Source organism: Durio zibethinus, chromosome 8, assembly GCF_047325235.1.
Source record: "Durio zibethinus cultivar Kanyao isolate XHJ-2024 chromosome 8, ASM4732523v1, whole genome shotgun sequence".
NCBI lineage: Eukaryota > Viridiplantae > Streptophyta > Magnoliopsida > Malvales > Malvaceae > Durio > Durio zibethinus.
In genome coordinates this window covers 28,853,022-28,866,599 of record NC_143169.1, presented here as the reverse complement: position 1 = coordinate 28,866,599, position 13,578 = coordinate 28,853,022, and the positions used below count along the sequence as shown (strand labels likewise).

Here is a 13,578-nt window from a genome sequence, read left to right as displayed (position 1 = left end):
TGCACAGGTGTTCGATCATGCTCTTAGATGCGAAACATTTAGCGAGCTCAAGCTTTCAGCCCCCATTCATTTGATGTTATGCATTCCATGTGCTTGACACGTATGATGCTTCCACTCTGCGTTAGGCTCTCTCCGCCACTCGATCGATGCATCAAGGCCCACACGGTGCCAACGTCCCGGAGGAATGCTACCTGGTTGATCCAGCCAATAGTCATATGTTTGTCTCAAAGATTAAGCCATGCATGTGTAAGTATAAACTAATTCAGACTGTAAAACTATGAATGGCTCATTAAATTAGTTATATTTTGTTTGATGGTATCTACTACTCAAATAATCGTAGTAATTCCAGAGCTAATACGTGTAACAAACCCCATCTTCTGGAAGGGATGCATTTATTAGATAAAAGGTTGATGTAGGCTATGCTCATTGCTCTGATTATTCATGATAACTCGACAGATCATATGGCTTTTGTGCCGATGATGCATCATTCAAATTTCTACCCTATCAACTTTCGATGGTAGGATAGTTTCCTACTATAGTGGTGATGAGTAACGGAGAATTAGGGTTTGATTTCAGAGAGGGAGCCTGAGAAACGGCAACCAGATCCAAGGAAGGTAGTAGGCACGTAAATTACCCAATCCTGACATGGGGAGGTAGTGACAATAAATAAGAATACCGAGCTTTATGAGTCTAGCAATTGAAATGAGTGCAATCTAAATCCCTTAACGAGGATCCATTGAAGGCAAGTCTGATGCTAGCAGCCACGGTAATTCTAGCTCTAATAGCATATATTTAAGTTGTTGTAGTTAAAAAACTCGTAGTTACAACTAGGGTTGGGTCATCTGATCCGTCTCACGATGAGCATCGGTCTGCTAGTCCCTACTGCCAGCGATGCACTCCTAGACTTAATTACTTGGGTCATTCCTCCGATGCTGTTACTTTGAAGAAATTAGAGTGCTTAAAATAGGCCTACGGTTGTATACATTAGCATGGGATAACATCATAGGATTTTGGTCCTATTATGTTGGCCTTCGGGATCGGAGTAATGATTAATAGGGACAATCGAGGGCATTCGTATTTCATAGTCAGAGGTGAAATTCTTAGATTTATGAAAGACAAACAACTGCGAAAGCATTTGCCAAGGATGTTTTCATTAATTAAGAACGAAAGTTAGGGACTCGAAGATGATTAGATACCATCCTAGTATTAACCATAAACGATGCCGACCAGGGATCGACGGATGTTACTTTTAGGACTCCGCTGGCACCTTATGAGAAATCAAAGTCTTTGGGTTCCAGAGGCAGTATGGTCGAAGGTTGAAACTTAAAAGAATTGATGGAAAGGCATCACCAGGAGTAGAGCCTGCGGCTTAATTTGACTCAACACGGTGTAACTTACCAAGTCCAAACATAGTAAGGATTGACAGACTGAAAGCTTTTTCTTGATTCTATGGGTGGTGGTACATGGCCATTCTTAGTTGGTAGAGCGATTTGTCTGGTTAATTTCGTTAACGAACGAGACCTCATCCTGCTAACTAGCTACGCGGAGGTGATCCTTCGTGGCTAGCTTCTTAGAGGGACTATGGCCACTTAGGCTAAGGAAGTTTGAGGCAATAACAGGTCTATGATGCCCTTAGATGTTCTAGGCTGCACGCGTGCTACACTGATGTGTTCAATGAGTCTATAGGCTTGGCTGATAGGCTCGAGTAATCTTTGAAATTTCATTGTGATGGGGATAGATCATTGCAATTGTTGGTCTTCAACAAGGAATTCCTAGTAAGCACTAGTCATCAGCTCACGTTGACTACATCCCTACCTTTTGTACACACTGGTCGTCGTTCCTACCGACTGAATGGTCTAATGAAGTGTTCAAATCACTGTGACGTGGATGGTTCACCACTCGTGATGTCACGAGAAGTCCACTGAACCTTATCATTGGGAAGAAGGAAAAGTCATAACAAGGTTTCCGTAGGTGAACCTGCGGAAAGATCGTTGTTGAAACCCCACTCAAAGGATGACCTACGGATGCGTTAACAAAACACTGAGGGGGTGAGGGTGCCCCATGCCTTGAGCCCCTTTCAGCCTCAAGCAGGCATGACGGTTGCTTTTTATCCCCTATCGGGTGGGCGAAACGATCGGCGTTATCTCGCTTGCTGCCGAACAACAAACCTCGACGAGAATCAAGCCAAGGAACCGAAACAAAAATGAAGCACACAGGCTATCACCATCCTGTTCACGGTGCGTGCGTGGGCAGCATCGTGACTCCTTTTATCATGAAAAAATGAAATGACTCTCGGTAACGGATATCTCAGCTCTTGCATCGATGAAGAACGTAGTGAAATATGATACTTGGTGTGAATTGCAGAATTTCGTGAACCATCGAGTCTTTGAACGCAAGTTGTACCCCAAGCCATTAGGTCGAGGGCATGCTTGCCTTGGTGTGATGCACCGTCGCCCCCCTCTGCCCCCTACCCATCGGGCTTCAGGGGAAAGGGACGGGTGGAAGATGGCCTCTCGCGATCCCGTCGATTACGATTGGCCCAAAAGCGATTCCCTAGCAATGACAACACCGTGACCATCGGTGGTAGAGCTCCCAGCGTGCCTCGTCCTCAGTGACAAGCGCTCATTGTCCATCCGGACCCCGTCGAACCCCTCGCATCGCTCGATCGATGCTCACATCGCTACCCCAAGTCAGGTGGGATCACCCACTGAGTTTAAGCATATCAATAAGCAGAGGAAAAGAAACTTACTAGGATTCCCCTAGTAACGATAAGGAAACCAAGAAGAGCCCAGCTTGAGAATCGGGTGCCCCCAACATCCGAATTGTAGTATGGAGAAGCGTCCTCAGCGACGGACCAGGCTCAAGTCCCCTGGAAAGGGGAGCCGAAGAGGGTGAGAGCCCCGTTGTGTCTGGATCTTGTCGCACCATGAGGCGCTATCAGCGAGTCGGGTTGTCTAGGAATGCAGCCCTAATCAGACGGTAAATTCCATCCAAGGCTGAATACGGGCAAGAGACCGATAGCAAACAAGTACCGTGAGGGAAAGATGTAAAGGACTTTGAAAAGAGAGTCAAAGAGTGCTTGAAATTACCAGGAGGGAAGCGGATAGGGGCCTAAGATGCATCCCGATCGTATATGGAACGCCGAGAGTTGGTCCGTCGATCCATTCGGGCTGTGGACCGACACGGGTCACGACGGTAGCCCAAGCACAAGCTATTGATGTGCCCTTGGAGATGTTGTCTCCGTGATCTTGAAATACAGCATGGGTCATCTTGACGTGCCTCAACACCTACGTGCTTTCGACGGTAGCCTGCAAGCTCCCCATCCAGTCCATCTTGAAACACGGACCAAAGAGTCTAACATGCGTGTGAGTCAATAGGCCAGGAAACCCGTAAGGCGTAAGGAAGTTGATTGGCGGGATCCCTCACGGGTGCACCGTTAATCGGCCTTGATCTTCTGAGAAGGGTTTGAGTGTGAGCATGCTCGTCGGGACCCAAAAGATGGTGAACTATACCTAAGCGGGGCGAAGCCAGAGAAAACTCTGGTGAAGGCCCACAGCGATACTAATGTGCAAATCTTTCCTTTGACTTGGGTATAGGGGTGAAAGACTAATCGAATCATCTAGCATCTGGTTCCTTCTGAAGTTTCCCTTAGGATAGCTAGAGCCCCTAGCTAGTTCTATCGGGTAAAGCCAATGATTAGAGGTATTGGGGGCGCAACGCCCTTGATCTATTCTCAAACTTTAAATAGGTAGGATGATGCGGTTACTTCATTGAGCCATGCCACGAAATTGAGAGCTCCAAGTGGGACTATGGTCACTTAGGCCAAGGAAGTTTGAGGCAATAATAGTCTACAATGCCCTTAGATGTTCCAAGCCACATGTGTGCTACACCAACGAGTCCATAGCATTGGCCAACAAGCTAGGTAATCCTTGAAATTTAATCATGATGGGGATAGATCATTGTAAATGTTGGTCTTCAATGGGGAATTCCTAGTGATCATGAGTCATCACCTTGCATTGACTACATCCCTACCCTTTGTACACATCACTCGTTGCTCCTACCAATTAAATGTTATGGTAAAGTGTTCAAAAATAGGGAGGTAGAGACAATAAAGAACAATATTGGGCTCTATGAGTTTGGCAATTAGAATGAGTACAATCTAAATTCCTTAGTGAGGATCTATTAGAAGGTAAGTCTAATGCCAGTAGCTATGGTAATTCTAGCTCCAATAGTGTATATTTAAGTTGTTGTAGTTAAAAAGCTTATAGCTAAACTAGGGTTAGGTCATCTAGCTTGCCTCACGATGAGCAACGATTTACTCATCCCTATTATCAATAATGTGATCTTGGCCTTATTTGACCGGGTCATTCCTATGGCACTGTTACTTTGAAAAAATCAAAGTGCTCAAATAAGCCTACACTTGTATACATTAGCATAGGGTAACATCATAGGATTTCAATCCTATTGTGTTGGCCTTTGAGATCAGAGTAATGATTAATAGGGATAGTCAGGGGCATTCATATTTCACAGTCAGAGGTGAAATTCTTGGATTTATGAAAGACGAACAACTATGAAAGCATTTACCAATGATGTCTTCATTAATCAAGAATGAGAGTTGGGAGCTTAAAGATGATCAAATACCATCTTAGTGTCAACCATAAATGATGTTGACTATGGATCGATGGATGTTACTTTTAGGACTCTACCAACACCTTATGAGATATCAAAGTCTTTGGGTTTCGAAGGGAGTATGTTCGTAAGGCTAAAACTTAAAGGAATTGATGGAAGGGCACCACCAAGAGTAGAGCTTGTAGCTTAATTTGACTCAACATAAAAAAACTTACTAGGTCCATACATAGCAAGGATTGATAGATCAAAAGATCTTTCTTAATTTTATGGGTGGTGTTGCATGGCCATTCTTAGTTGGTAGAGTGATTTGTCTTGTTAATTCCATTAAAGAACGAGACCTCAACTTGCTAACTAGCTACATAAAGGTGATCTTTTGTGGATAGCTTCTTAGAATGACTATGGCCACTTAGGCCAAGGAAGTTTGAGGCAATAATAGGTTTGTGTTGCCCTTAGATGTTTTGGGCTGCATTCACGCTAGACTAATGTATTCAATGAGAGGTAATCTTTGAAATATTATCATGATGGGGATAGATCATTGTAATTGTTGGTCTTGAACAAGGAATTCCTAGTAAGTGTGAGTCATTAGCTCACGTTGACTATGTCCTTACCCTTTGTTCACATCACCCATCACTCTTACTAATTGAATGGTTCAGTGAAGTGTTTGGATCATGGCTATGCGGATGGTTCATTGCTCATAATGTTATAAGAAATCTACTGAACCTTATCATTTAGAGGAAGGAAAAGTCATAACAAGGTTTCTTTAGGTGAACCTATGGAAAGATCATTGTATAAACTTGCTCAATGAACAACCCACAAATGCATTAACAAAACACTAAGGGGGCAAGGGTGCCTTTGTGCCTTAAGCCCCTTCTGACCTTGGGCGTGCATGACGATTGATTTGTTTAGCCTCTCAAGTAGGTGAAATGATCAGTATCATCACTTGTAGCTAAATAACAAACCTTTAGCACGAATCGCACCATGAAATTGAAACAAAAAAGAGAGCATATGCCATCAACATGCTATTCATAGTGTGTGTGCAGGTGACACCGTGACTCTTTTTGTCCTAAAAAACCAAAATGACTCTTAGCAATGGATATCTTAGCTTTTGCATTGATGAAAAATGTAACAAAATGTGATACTCAATGTTAATTACAGAATCTTGTAAACCATCAAGTCTTTGAACACAAGTTGCACCCAAGCCATTAGGCTGAAAGCATGTTTACCTGGGTGTCATGCATCGTCTCCCCTTCCAACCCCTCACCCATTGGGCTTCAGTCAGAGGGGTGAAAAATAGCCTTCCATGATCTCATCGGTGATAGTTGGCCCAAAAGTAAGTCCCCAACAATGATAGCACTGTGACCATCGATGGTAAAGCTCTTGAGGTGCCTCGTCTCTAGTGACATGTGCTTGTTGTCCATTTGACCCCATTAGACCACCTACATCTCTCAATCAATGCTTGTATTGTGACCCTAGGTCAAGCAAGATTACACAGTAAGTTTAAGCATATCAATAAGTAGAGGAGAAGAAATTTACCAAGATTTTCCTAAAAATGACGAGCAAATCAGAAAGAGACCAGTTTAAGAATTAGGCACTCACGACATCCGAATTGTAGTCTAGAGAACCATCCTCACCAGTGGACTAGGCCTAACTCCCTTGGAAAAGGATGTCAGAGAGGGTGAGAGCCTTGTTGTGCCTAGACCTTATTGCACCACAAGGCACTATCAATGAGTTGGGTTATTTAGGACTACAACCCTAATCAGGCAGTAAATTTTATCCAAGGCTAAATATTGGTGAGAGATCGATAGCAAACAAATACCATTAGGGAAAGATGAAAAGGACTTTGGAAAAAGAGTCAAAGAGTGCTTGAAATTGTTAAAAGGGAAATGGATGGGAACTAGTGATGCACTCCAATTGGATGTAGAAAGGTAAGAGCTGGTCCACTGATTGGCTCTAAGTGTGGACTAATGCAAGTCACAATGGTGGCATAAGCTCAGAGTTTTGATATGCCCACAAAGACATTGTCACTATGATCATGGAATGCAGCATGCACTATCTTGACATACCTCATCACCTATGTGCTCTTGACATTAGCCTATGAGCTCCCTATCTGGCCCATCTTGAAACATAAGCTAAAAAGTCTTATATGTGTGTGAGTTAATGGGCTAGAAAACCTATAAGGCAAAGGAAGTTGATTGGCAGGATCCCTTATGGGTGCATTACCAATTGACCTTGATCTTCAGAGAAGGGTTTGAGTGTGAACATGCCTATTAGGACCTAAAAGATGGTGAACTATGCTTGAGCAAGGCAAAGCCAAAGAAAACTCTAATGGAGGCCCATAGTGATATTAACGTGTCAATTGTTCACCTAACTTGAGTATAGGGACAAAAGACTAATCGAACTGTCTAGTAGTTGTTTCCCTCCAAAGTTTCCCTCAAGATAGCTAAAGCCCTTACTGAATTCTATTGTGAAAAGCCAATGATTAGAGGCATCGGGTGCATAATGCCCTTGAGATATTCTCAAACTTTAAATAGGTAGAATAGCACGGCTGCTTCGTTGAGCCATGCCATGAAATTGAGAGCTCAAAGGGAGCTAATTTTGGTAAGCAAAATTGCCGATGCAGGATGAATCGAAAGCCAGGTTATGGTGCCTAATTGCATGCCAACCTAGAACCCGCAAAGGGTGTTGGTTGATTAAGATGGTAGAACTATCACAAAACCCAAGGTGTAAGTGTAGATGGAGTGGCCATCAGTGCAGATCTTGGTGGTAGTGGTGAATATTCAAATGAGAACTTTGAAGGCTAAAAAAGGGAAAGGTTCCAAGTGAACGACACTTGCACATGGGTTAGTCAAACCTAAGAGATGGGGGAAGCCCATTTGATAGCGTGTCCAGTGCGAGCTTTGAAAGGGAATTAGGTTAAAATTCTTGAATTGGGACACAATGGCTTACAATAATGTTAAAAAGTTTGAAGATGTTGGCAGAAGCCTCGATAAGAGTTATCTTTTTTATTTAATGACCTACCCACCCTAAAAATAGCTCAACCAAAGGTAAGGTCTAGTAGCTAGAAGAGCACTGCACATCATGCGATGTCCAATACACCATTGGTGGCCCATGAAAATTCAAAGGAGTAAGTGCCATTCTTGCCCTATCATACTCATAACAGTATTAGGTCTCCAAGGTGAACAACCTTTGGTAGTTAGAATAATGTAGGCAAGGGAAGTCAGCAAAATGGATTCATAACCTTGGGAAAAAGATTGGGTCTGAGGGCTAGGCATAGGGGTCCTAGTCTCAAACCCAGTGACTACTGGTGCACTACTTGAGCTGCTCATCAAATGACAAATAATCGATTCAGAGCTAGTATAGACAAGGGGAATCTAACTGTTTAATTAAAATAAAGCATTGTGATGGTCCCTGTAGATGCTCACAGAATGTAATTTCTGTATGAATGTTAAAGCAAAGAAATTCAACCAAACGTGGCTAAATGGTGGGAGTAACTATGACTCTTTTAAGGTAGCCAAATGCCTTGTCATCTAATTAGTGATGTACATGAATGGATTAACAAGATTCCCACTATCCCTGTCTACTATCCAATGAAGCCACAGCCAAGGGAATGGGCTTGGAAAAATCTACTCGAAGAGAAGACCATATTGAGCTTGACTCTAATATGACTTTCTGAATGACTTAAGAGGTGTAGTACAAGTGGGATCCTTTAGGAAAAATTGAAATTCAACTACTTTTAATGTTATTTTACATATTTCATGAATCGAAGGCTTGGCACAACCTTTTCTTTTGGACCCAAGGTCAGCCTTAATTGATCACTATGGGCAAAAGACATTGTCAGGTGGGGAGTTTGGCTAGGGTGGTACATTTGTTAAAAGATAATGCAAGTGCCCTAAGATGAGCTCAACTAGAACAGAAAGTGTGGTCTTTGCAAATGACTTAAATATGTGATGGGGTGTTGTAAGCAGCCAAGTGGCCTTGCAACCACAATCCATTGAGATTAAACCCTTTGTCACTTTGATTCATCCCTCCCCCAATGACACTCACTAAAGTCCTCTCACTTGATTTTTTTACACCATATCCCTCTAAGGTTAGGGATGAATGGTGTTCTCCATTGCAACTGATTTAGTCAAGTGATGACATTCTTATCTTAAGCATCTAAGTACATGATAACTAAATGCCCTTGGTATTTGTTATAGTGACAGGCTTACCTTGGTGCGAGCACTTGCCTTGAACTCCATCAGCACACCCTAGCCCTTGGTCCAGGTTATTGCCTTAAACACCATCGACAACATCTGGCCCTTGGTTGGTACAGGCAATTGCATCCAACACCATTAACAAATGCTAGCCCATTGTTGCCTTGAACACCATCAGTAGATGCTGGCCCTTAATGTGGGATGTTGCCTTAGACACCATCACCAAATGCTAGCACTTGCCTCAACCACTATTAGCACAAGCAAACCCTTGGTACGGATTGTTGCCTCAGACACCTTTTTGGTAGATGCTAGCATTTGGTACAGCATATGTACCATGAACCTCTCACCTAAGGCACTTGTCTACCCCTCGATCACCATCAGCACCAAATGACACTTGGTGTATGTGTCACTGGCTTTGTCTTAAATCAAACTTTATGTGACCTTGGACAGGGAATTGATTTCATCTGCCAAACTCAACCTACAAAACTCTAGTGCTTAGCATAATTCTAGCTTGTGAAAAATTATGCTATAGTACTGGGCCTTTAAGAAGCCCACAACTTTGATCCTCCCAAGACTATGTTCAGGTGTGCACACATTTGGTTCTAAATGTGCACTCATGACTTAGTCATCAGTGCCTACATTTAGGTTTGACCATGCACCTGCACCTTGATCATTAGTGCCACACCTGGGTCTGATTGTGTGCCCACGCATCCCTCACCAGTGCCCACACATAATCCTGGCTCAATTCTGCCAAGCCTTAACATCATGCCTGAGCCTTTAGAGTCTTGATCACTGCCCATACCATTGTTTTGGGCTAGTCCCCTAAGACCTAAGCCTCTAATAAGCCTCAAGGCCTAGTCCTTATAGCTGTTAGACCTTAACCCACTAGAGCTAGAACTATTTTTTAACTTGGAAAAAACCCTCAAGCCTAGACCTGCTTGCAGACTGTGACATATGCACATGCCTCAACCATCATCGAGACATGTTGGCCCTTGGTCTTGGCATATGCTTAGACCACCATCAGCACATGTTGAGCCGTGCATCACACGTGGGTATCCCAGCCACGGGCAACACACCATGTCTACCACAACTTGGTAATGGGTGGGTTTAGGCACATCTTCTTATTTTTGCAATGCCAATGCTATTTTTATGGCTTGTAAATTAATATAAGAGTTCATCAGTACCTGCACCTAGGCTTGGCTCAATTATGCCAAACATGAACACCATGCCTAAGCCTCTAGAGTCTTGATCACTACCCATACCATTATTCTAAGCTAGTTTCCCATGACTTGGGCCTCTACTAGGCTTCAAGGCCTGGTCTTTTTGGTTGTCAAACCTTGTCTTGCTAGAGCTGGAACTGCTCATTAAGTTAGAGAGAACCTCAGGGCTTGGACCAACTTATGGACCATGACACATGCACATGTCTCGAGCACCATTACGACGTGTTGGCCCTTGGTCTTGGCACATGTTTTAATGACCATCAGCATATGATAGGCTGTGCACTACCACAGGTATCTTGGGCCCAGGCTGTAGGTGGGTTTAGGTTATATTTTTGCCATGCTAATGCCATTTTTATGGTTTGTAAATTCATAGAAGTGCTCACCAGTGCTCAAACTTGGGCCTGGCTCAATTCTACTAAACATGAATAATGTGCCAGAACCTTTGGAGTCTTGATTGCTACCCATACCACTATTTTGGGCTAGTTCCCCATGACTTGAGCCTCTAGTAGGCCTTAAGGCCTGGTTCAATAGCTATTGGACCTTGTCCTGCTAGAACTAGAATGGCTCATTAACTCGAAGAGAACCCCTAGGCCTAGACCAGTGTGTAGACTATGACACATGCACATGCCTCAACCACCATCAAGACTTGTTGGCCCTTGGTCTTGACATATACTTTGACCACCATTGGTACATGCTGGCACTTTGTGTGGTAGTTCCCTTGAACACCTTTGGCACATGCTAGGCCATGCACCATGAATAGGTATCCTAGCCCCTTATTGTACACCACGATTGAGCTATAGGTGGGATCAAGTGCTTTTCATATTTTTACAAAGCCAGTACCTTTTTTATGGCTTGTAAATTCATATTAGTGCTCACTAGCATCTGCACATAGGCCTAGATCATTTTTGCCAAACTTGAACACTGTGCCTAAGCCTATAAAGTCTTGACCACTGCTCGTATGTCATGATTCAACCTTGTAGAGGGCCATAACTAGGCATAGGATGTCATGAGCCACCCAAATATAGGGCCATGACCAAGCATAGGATGTGCCAAAGAGGAGGTTAGATTTCATGTGCTATGAAAAATGTCCCCATTTCAAACATTGTAATGGTTCGAGGTAGCATAGCTATAAAATCTCTTAAGCTCTTTAAAGAGGGTGAGCAGTTGGCATATTACTAGGCTACATCATTGGCTAGGATATTGAACTATCCTTGGTTGACTTGTGTGGAAACATCCATCCAAGTGTTGTATGGTCTATTGCTTCATTGAGAGAAAGCTTAGTCTATGACATGTGGTATTAGAGCACTGTTGAAAAGTGCTAGAGATGGCTACAAGTGGTGGATTTAATGACTGACAAAGGATTGAAGAGCTTAAAGCCACAATGGTTACCTTTAAACCTAATGTGGTAACTTATGGTTGATTGAAGTAGATTGAGACATCCCAATGGGAGTTGTCTAATACTCTACATAGATTGGGTGAGGAGACCAGAGATGCCTTGAGTGTCCTTTAGAACAAATTTGAGAAGCTTAGGGCCCAAGTGAGTGTGCTACAAATGGCTATGGCTAGGTTAAGTTCTAGCTCAATAGAGAAAGGGAAAAGGGCCAAAGTGTTGGAGCCTTGATGTTACGAGGGGCCAAGAGATGCCAAAGAGCTTGCAAACTTCCTATTTGACATAGAAAAATAATTTTGAAATGTACACATAAAATCAAATGAGGATAAGGTTGCAACGGCTTCATGTACCTTGATAGGGATGCCAAGCTATGTTGGCATTCAAAATTTGTAAATGATGAATGCCCTATCAAAACTTGGGTGGAACTTAAGCAAGAGTTGAAAAACCAATTCTTTCTTGAGAATGTGAAGTATATAGCCCAAAGGAAGCTTCAAGAATTTGTGTAAATAGAATGGTACAAGAGTTTGTAAGGAGCTTTCCTACCCTAATGTCGGACATTAAAGACATCTCTAAAAAAGACAAGATGTTTTATTTCCTTGAAGGCCTTAAACCTTAGGCCAAGATAGAATTGCAAACACAAAAGGTGCAAGATGTGGCCATAGTGATGGCTACCACTAAACATCTTAATGACTGTAACAATGGGCCCTAAAAATGAATGAACCTTCCATCAGGTGGTAGTAACTCTAACTTTGGAAATAAGGGAAATATGGCCAAAATGGACTGACCCTTCTATGGGGGATCAGATAAGAGGCCTCCTAGTCAAGACAATACACAACCCAAGGTAAACAATTCATTGAATTTCAAGTTGAAGCAACCGCTAGCTTGCTTCCTATGCCAAAAGCCACATTAGGTGGCTAAATGCCCATATAGAGATGCCCTTAATACTCTAAGATCCTTTCTCAAAAGTCTTTCAAAGTGCCTAAAACTATCAAAAAAGTTGAGGAGGAACCTATAAGGATGGGCTCAATATGGTTTCTTAGTGCTCATTGTACCCAACTAAACATGATAAAAAAAAAACTTAAGAGAGGTCTGATGTATGTGGACCTAGTACTCGATGGTAAAACCACAAAGGCCATGATAGATAAGGGTGCAACTAATACCTTTATCACACCAGAGAAGGCACAAAAGGTGTGGTTTCAAGGTTAATAAGGACTATTGGCAAATGAAAGTGGTTAACTCACCAACCTTTGTAATTAGTGGAAGCTCTAAGAGTGTGATGACCAAGTTAAGGCAATAAAAAGAAAATGTAGACTTCATAGTATCCTCATAGATGACTTTGATGTTGTCCTAGGATTAGACTTTATGATGTTGGCTCAAGCAATCTCAATCCCCACTGCTAGTTTTTTATTATTCTTTAAGGAGTGGTCGCATATTGTGCTAGTCACGATCTTCCCTAAGAGTGGGAAGAGTGGGAAGAAAATGATTTCAGCATACAATTCAAGAAAGAGGTAAAAAGAGAGAAGCCCTTTTATGTGGCCATACAAATTTACGATGATGGGATTAAGCTAGAATTGATACTTGATGGGTGTAGAAAGTATTGGAAAAGTTTGAGAATGTGATGCTAGAGCAATTTTCCAAGGTCTTATCTCTTTGAAGATCAATGGACCATGAGATTAAGCTTCTCCTAATAGTTAAGCTACTAGCTAGAGGCCTATATTGTATGGCTCCACTAGAGTTGGCTAGAGGCCTTTGGTATGGGCATTGCCTCGACCACCATTGGCACATGCTAGCTCTAAGTGTGAGCACATGCCAACTCTTGGTGCAAGCATATACCTTGATTAGCATTGGCACAATCTGGGCCAAATGTGAGCACATGCCTTAATTGGCATTGGTAAAAGATGGCCCTTAGTGTAGGCAGTTACCTCGAACACCATCGGCACATGTTGGCCCTTGCTACTGGCACTTGCTTCAAACACCATTAGCATATGCTAGGCCTTGGTGAAGGCACATGCCTTAACCACCATCGGCACATACAGACCTTTGGTGTAGGATATGCCTGTTTGAAAAAAGTGCCCCCATTTTAGACCCTTTAATGTTTACTACCAGTACATCTATAAAATCTCTCATGCTCTTTAGGTGTTCATGA

General features: G+C 42.7%; 1 non-coding gene and 4 pseudogenes across 1 annotated transcript; all 5 read left to right on the top strand.

The window, feature by feature from the left end:
- Positions 1-188: 188 nt before the first annotated feature.
- Positions 189-1,994, top strand: LOC149517861 (18S ribosomal RNA; annotated as a pseudogene).
- A 293-nt stretch (positions 1,995-2,287) lies between these two features.
- LOC149517860 (5.8S ribosomal RNA) lies at positions 2,288-2,443 on the top strand. The gene has a single exon (XR_016344634.1). It is a non-coding gene; the product is annotated as a 5.8S ribosomal RNA (ribosomal RNA).
- Positions 2,444-4,045: 1,602 nt separating this feature from the next.
- LOC149517859 (18S ribosomal RNA) lies at positions 4,046-5,416 on the top strand (annotated as a pseudogene).
- A 291-nt stretch (positions 5,417-5,707) lies between these two features.
- Positions 5,708-5,862, top strand: LOC149517858 (5.8S ribosomal RNA; annotated as a pseudogene).
- Positions 5,863-6,116: 254 nt separating this feature from the next.
- On the top strand, positions 6,117-7,821 carry LOC149517857 (25S ribosomal RNA; annotated as a pseudogene).
- Positions 7,822-13,578: the final 5,757 nt, after the last annotated feature.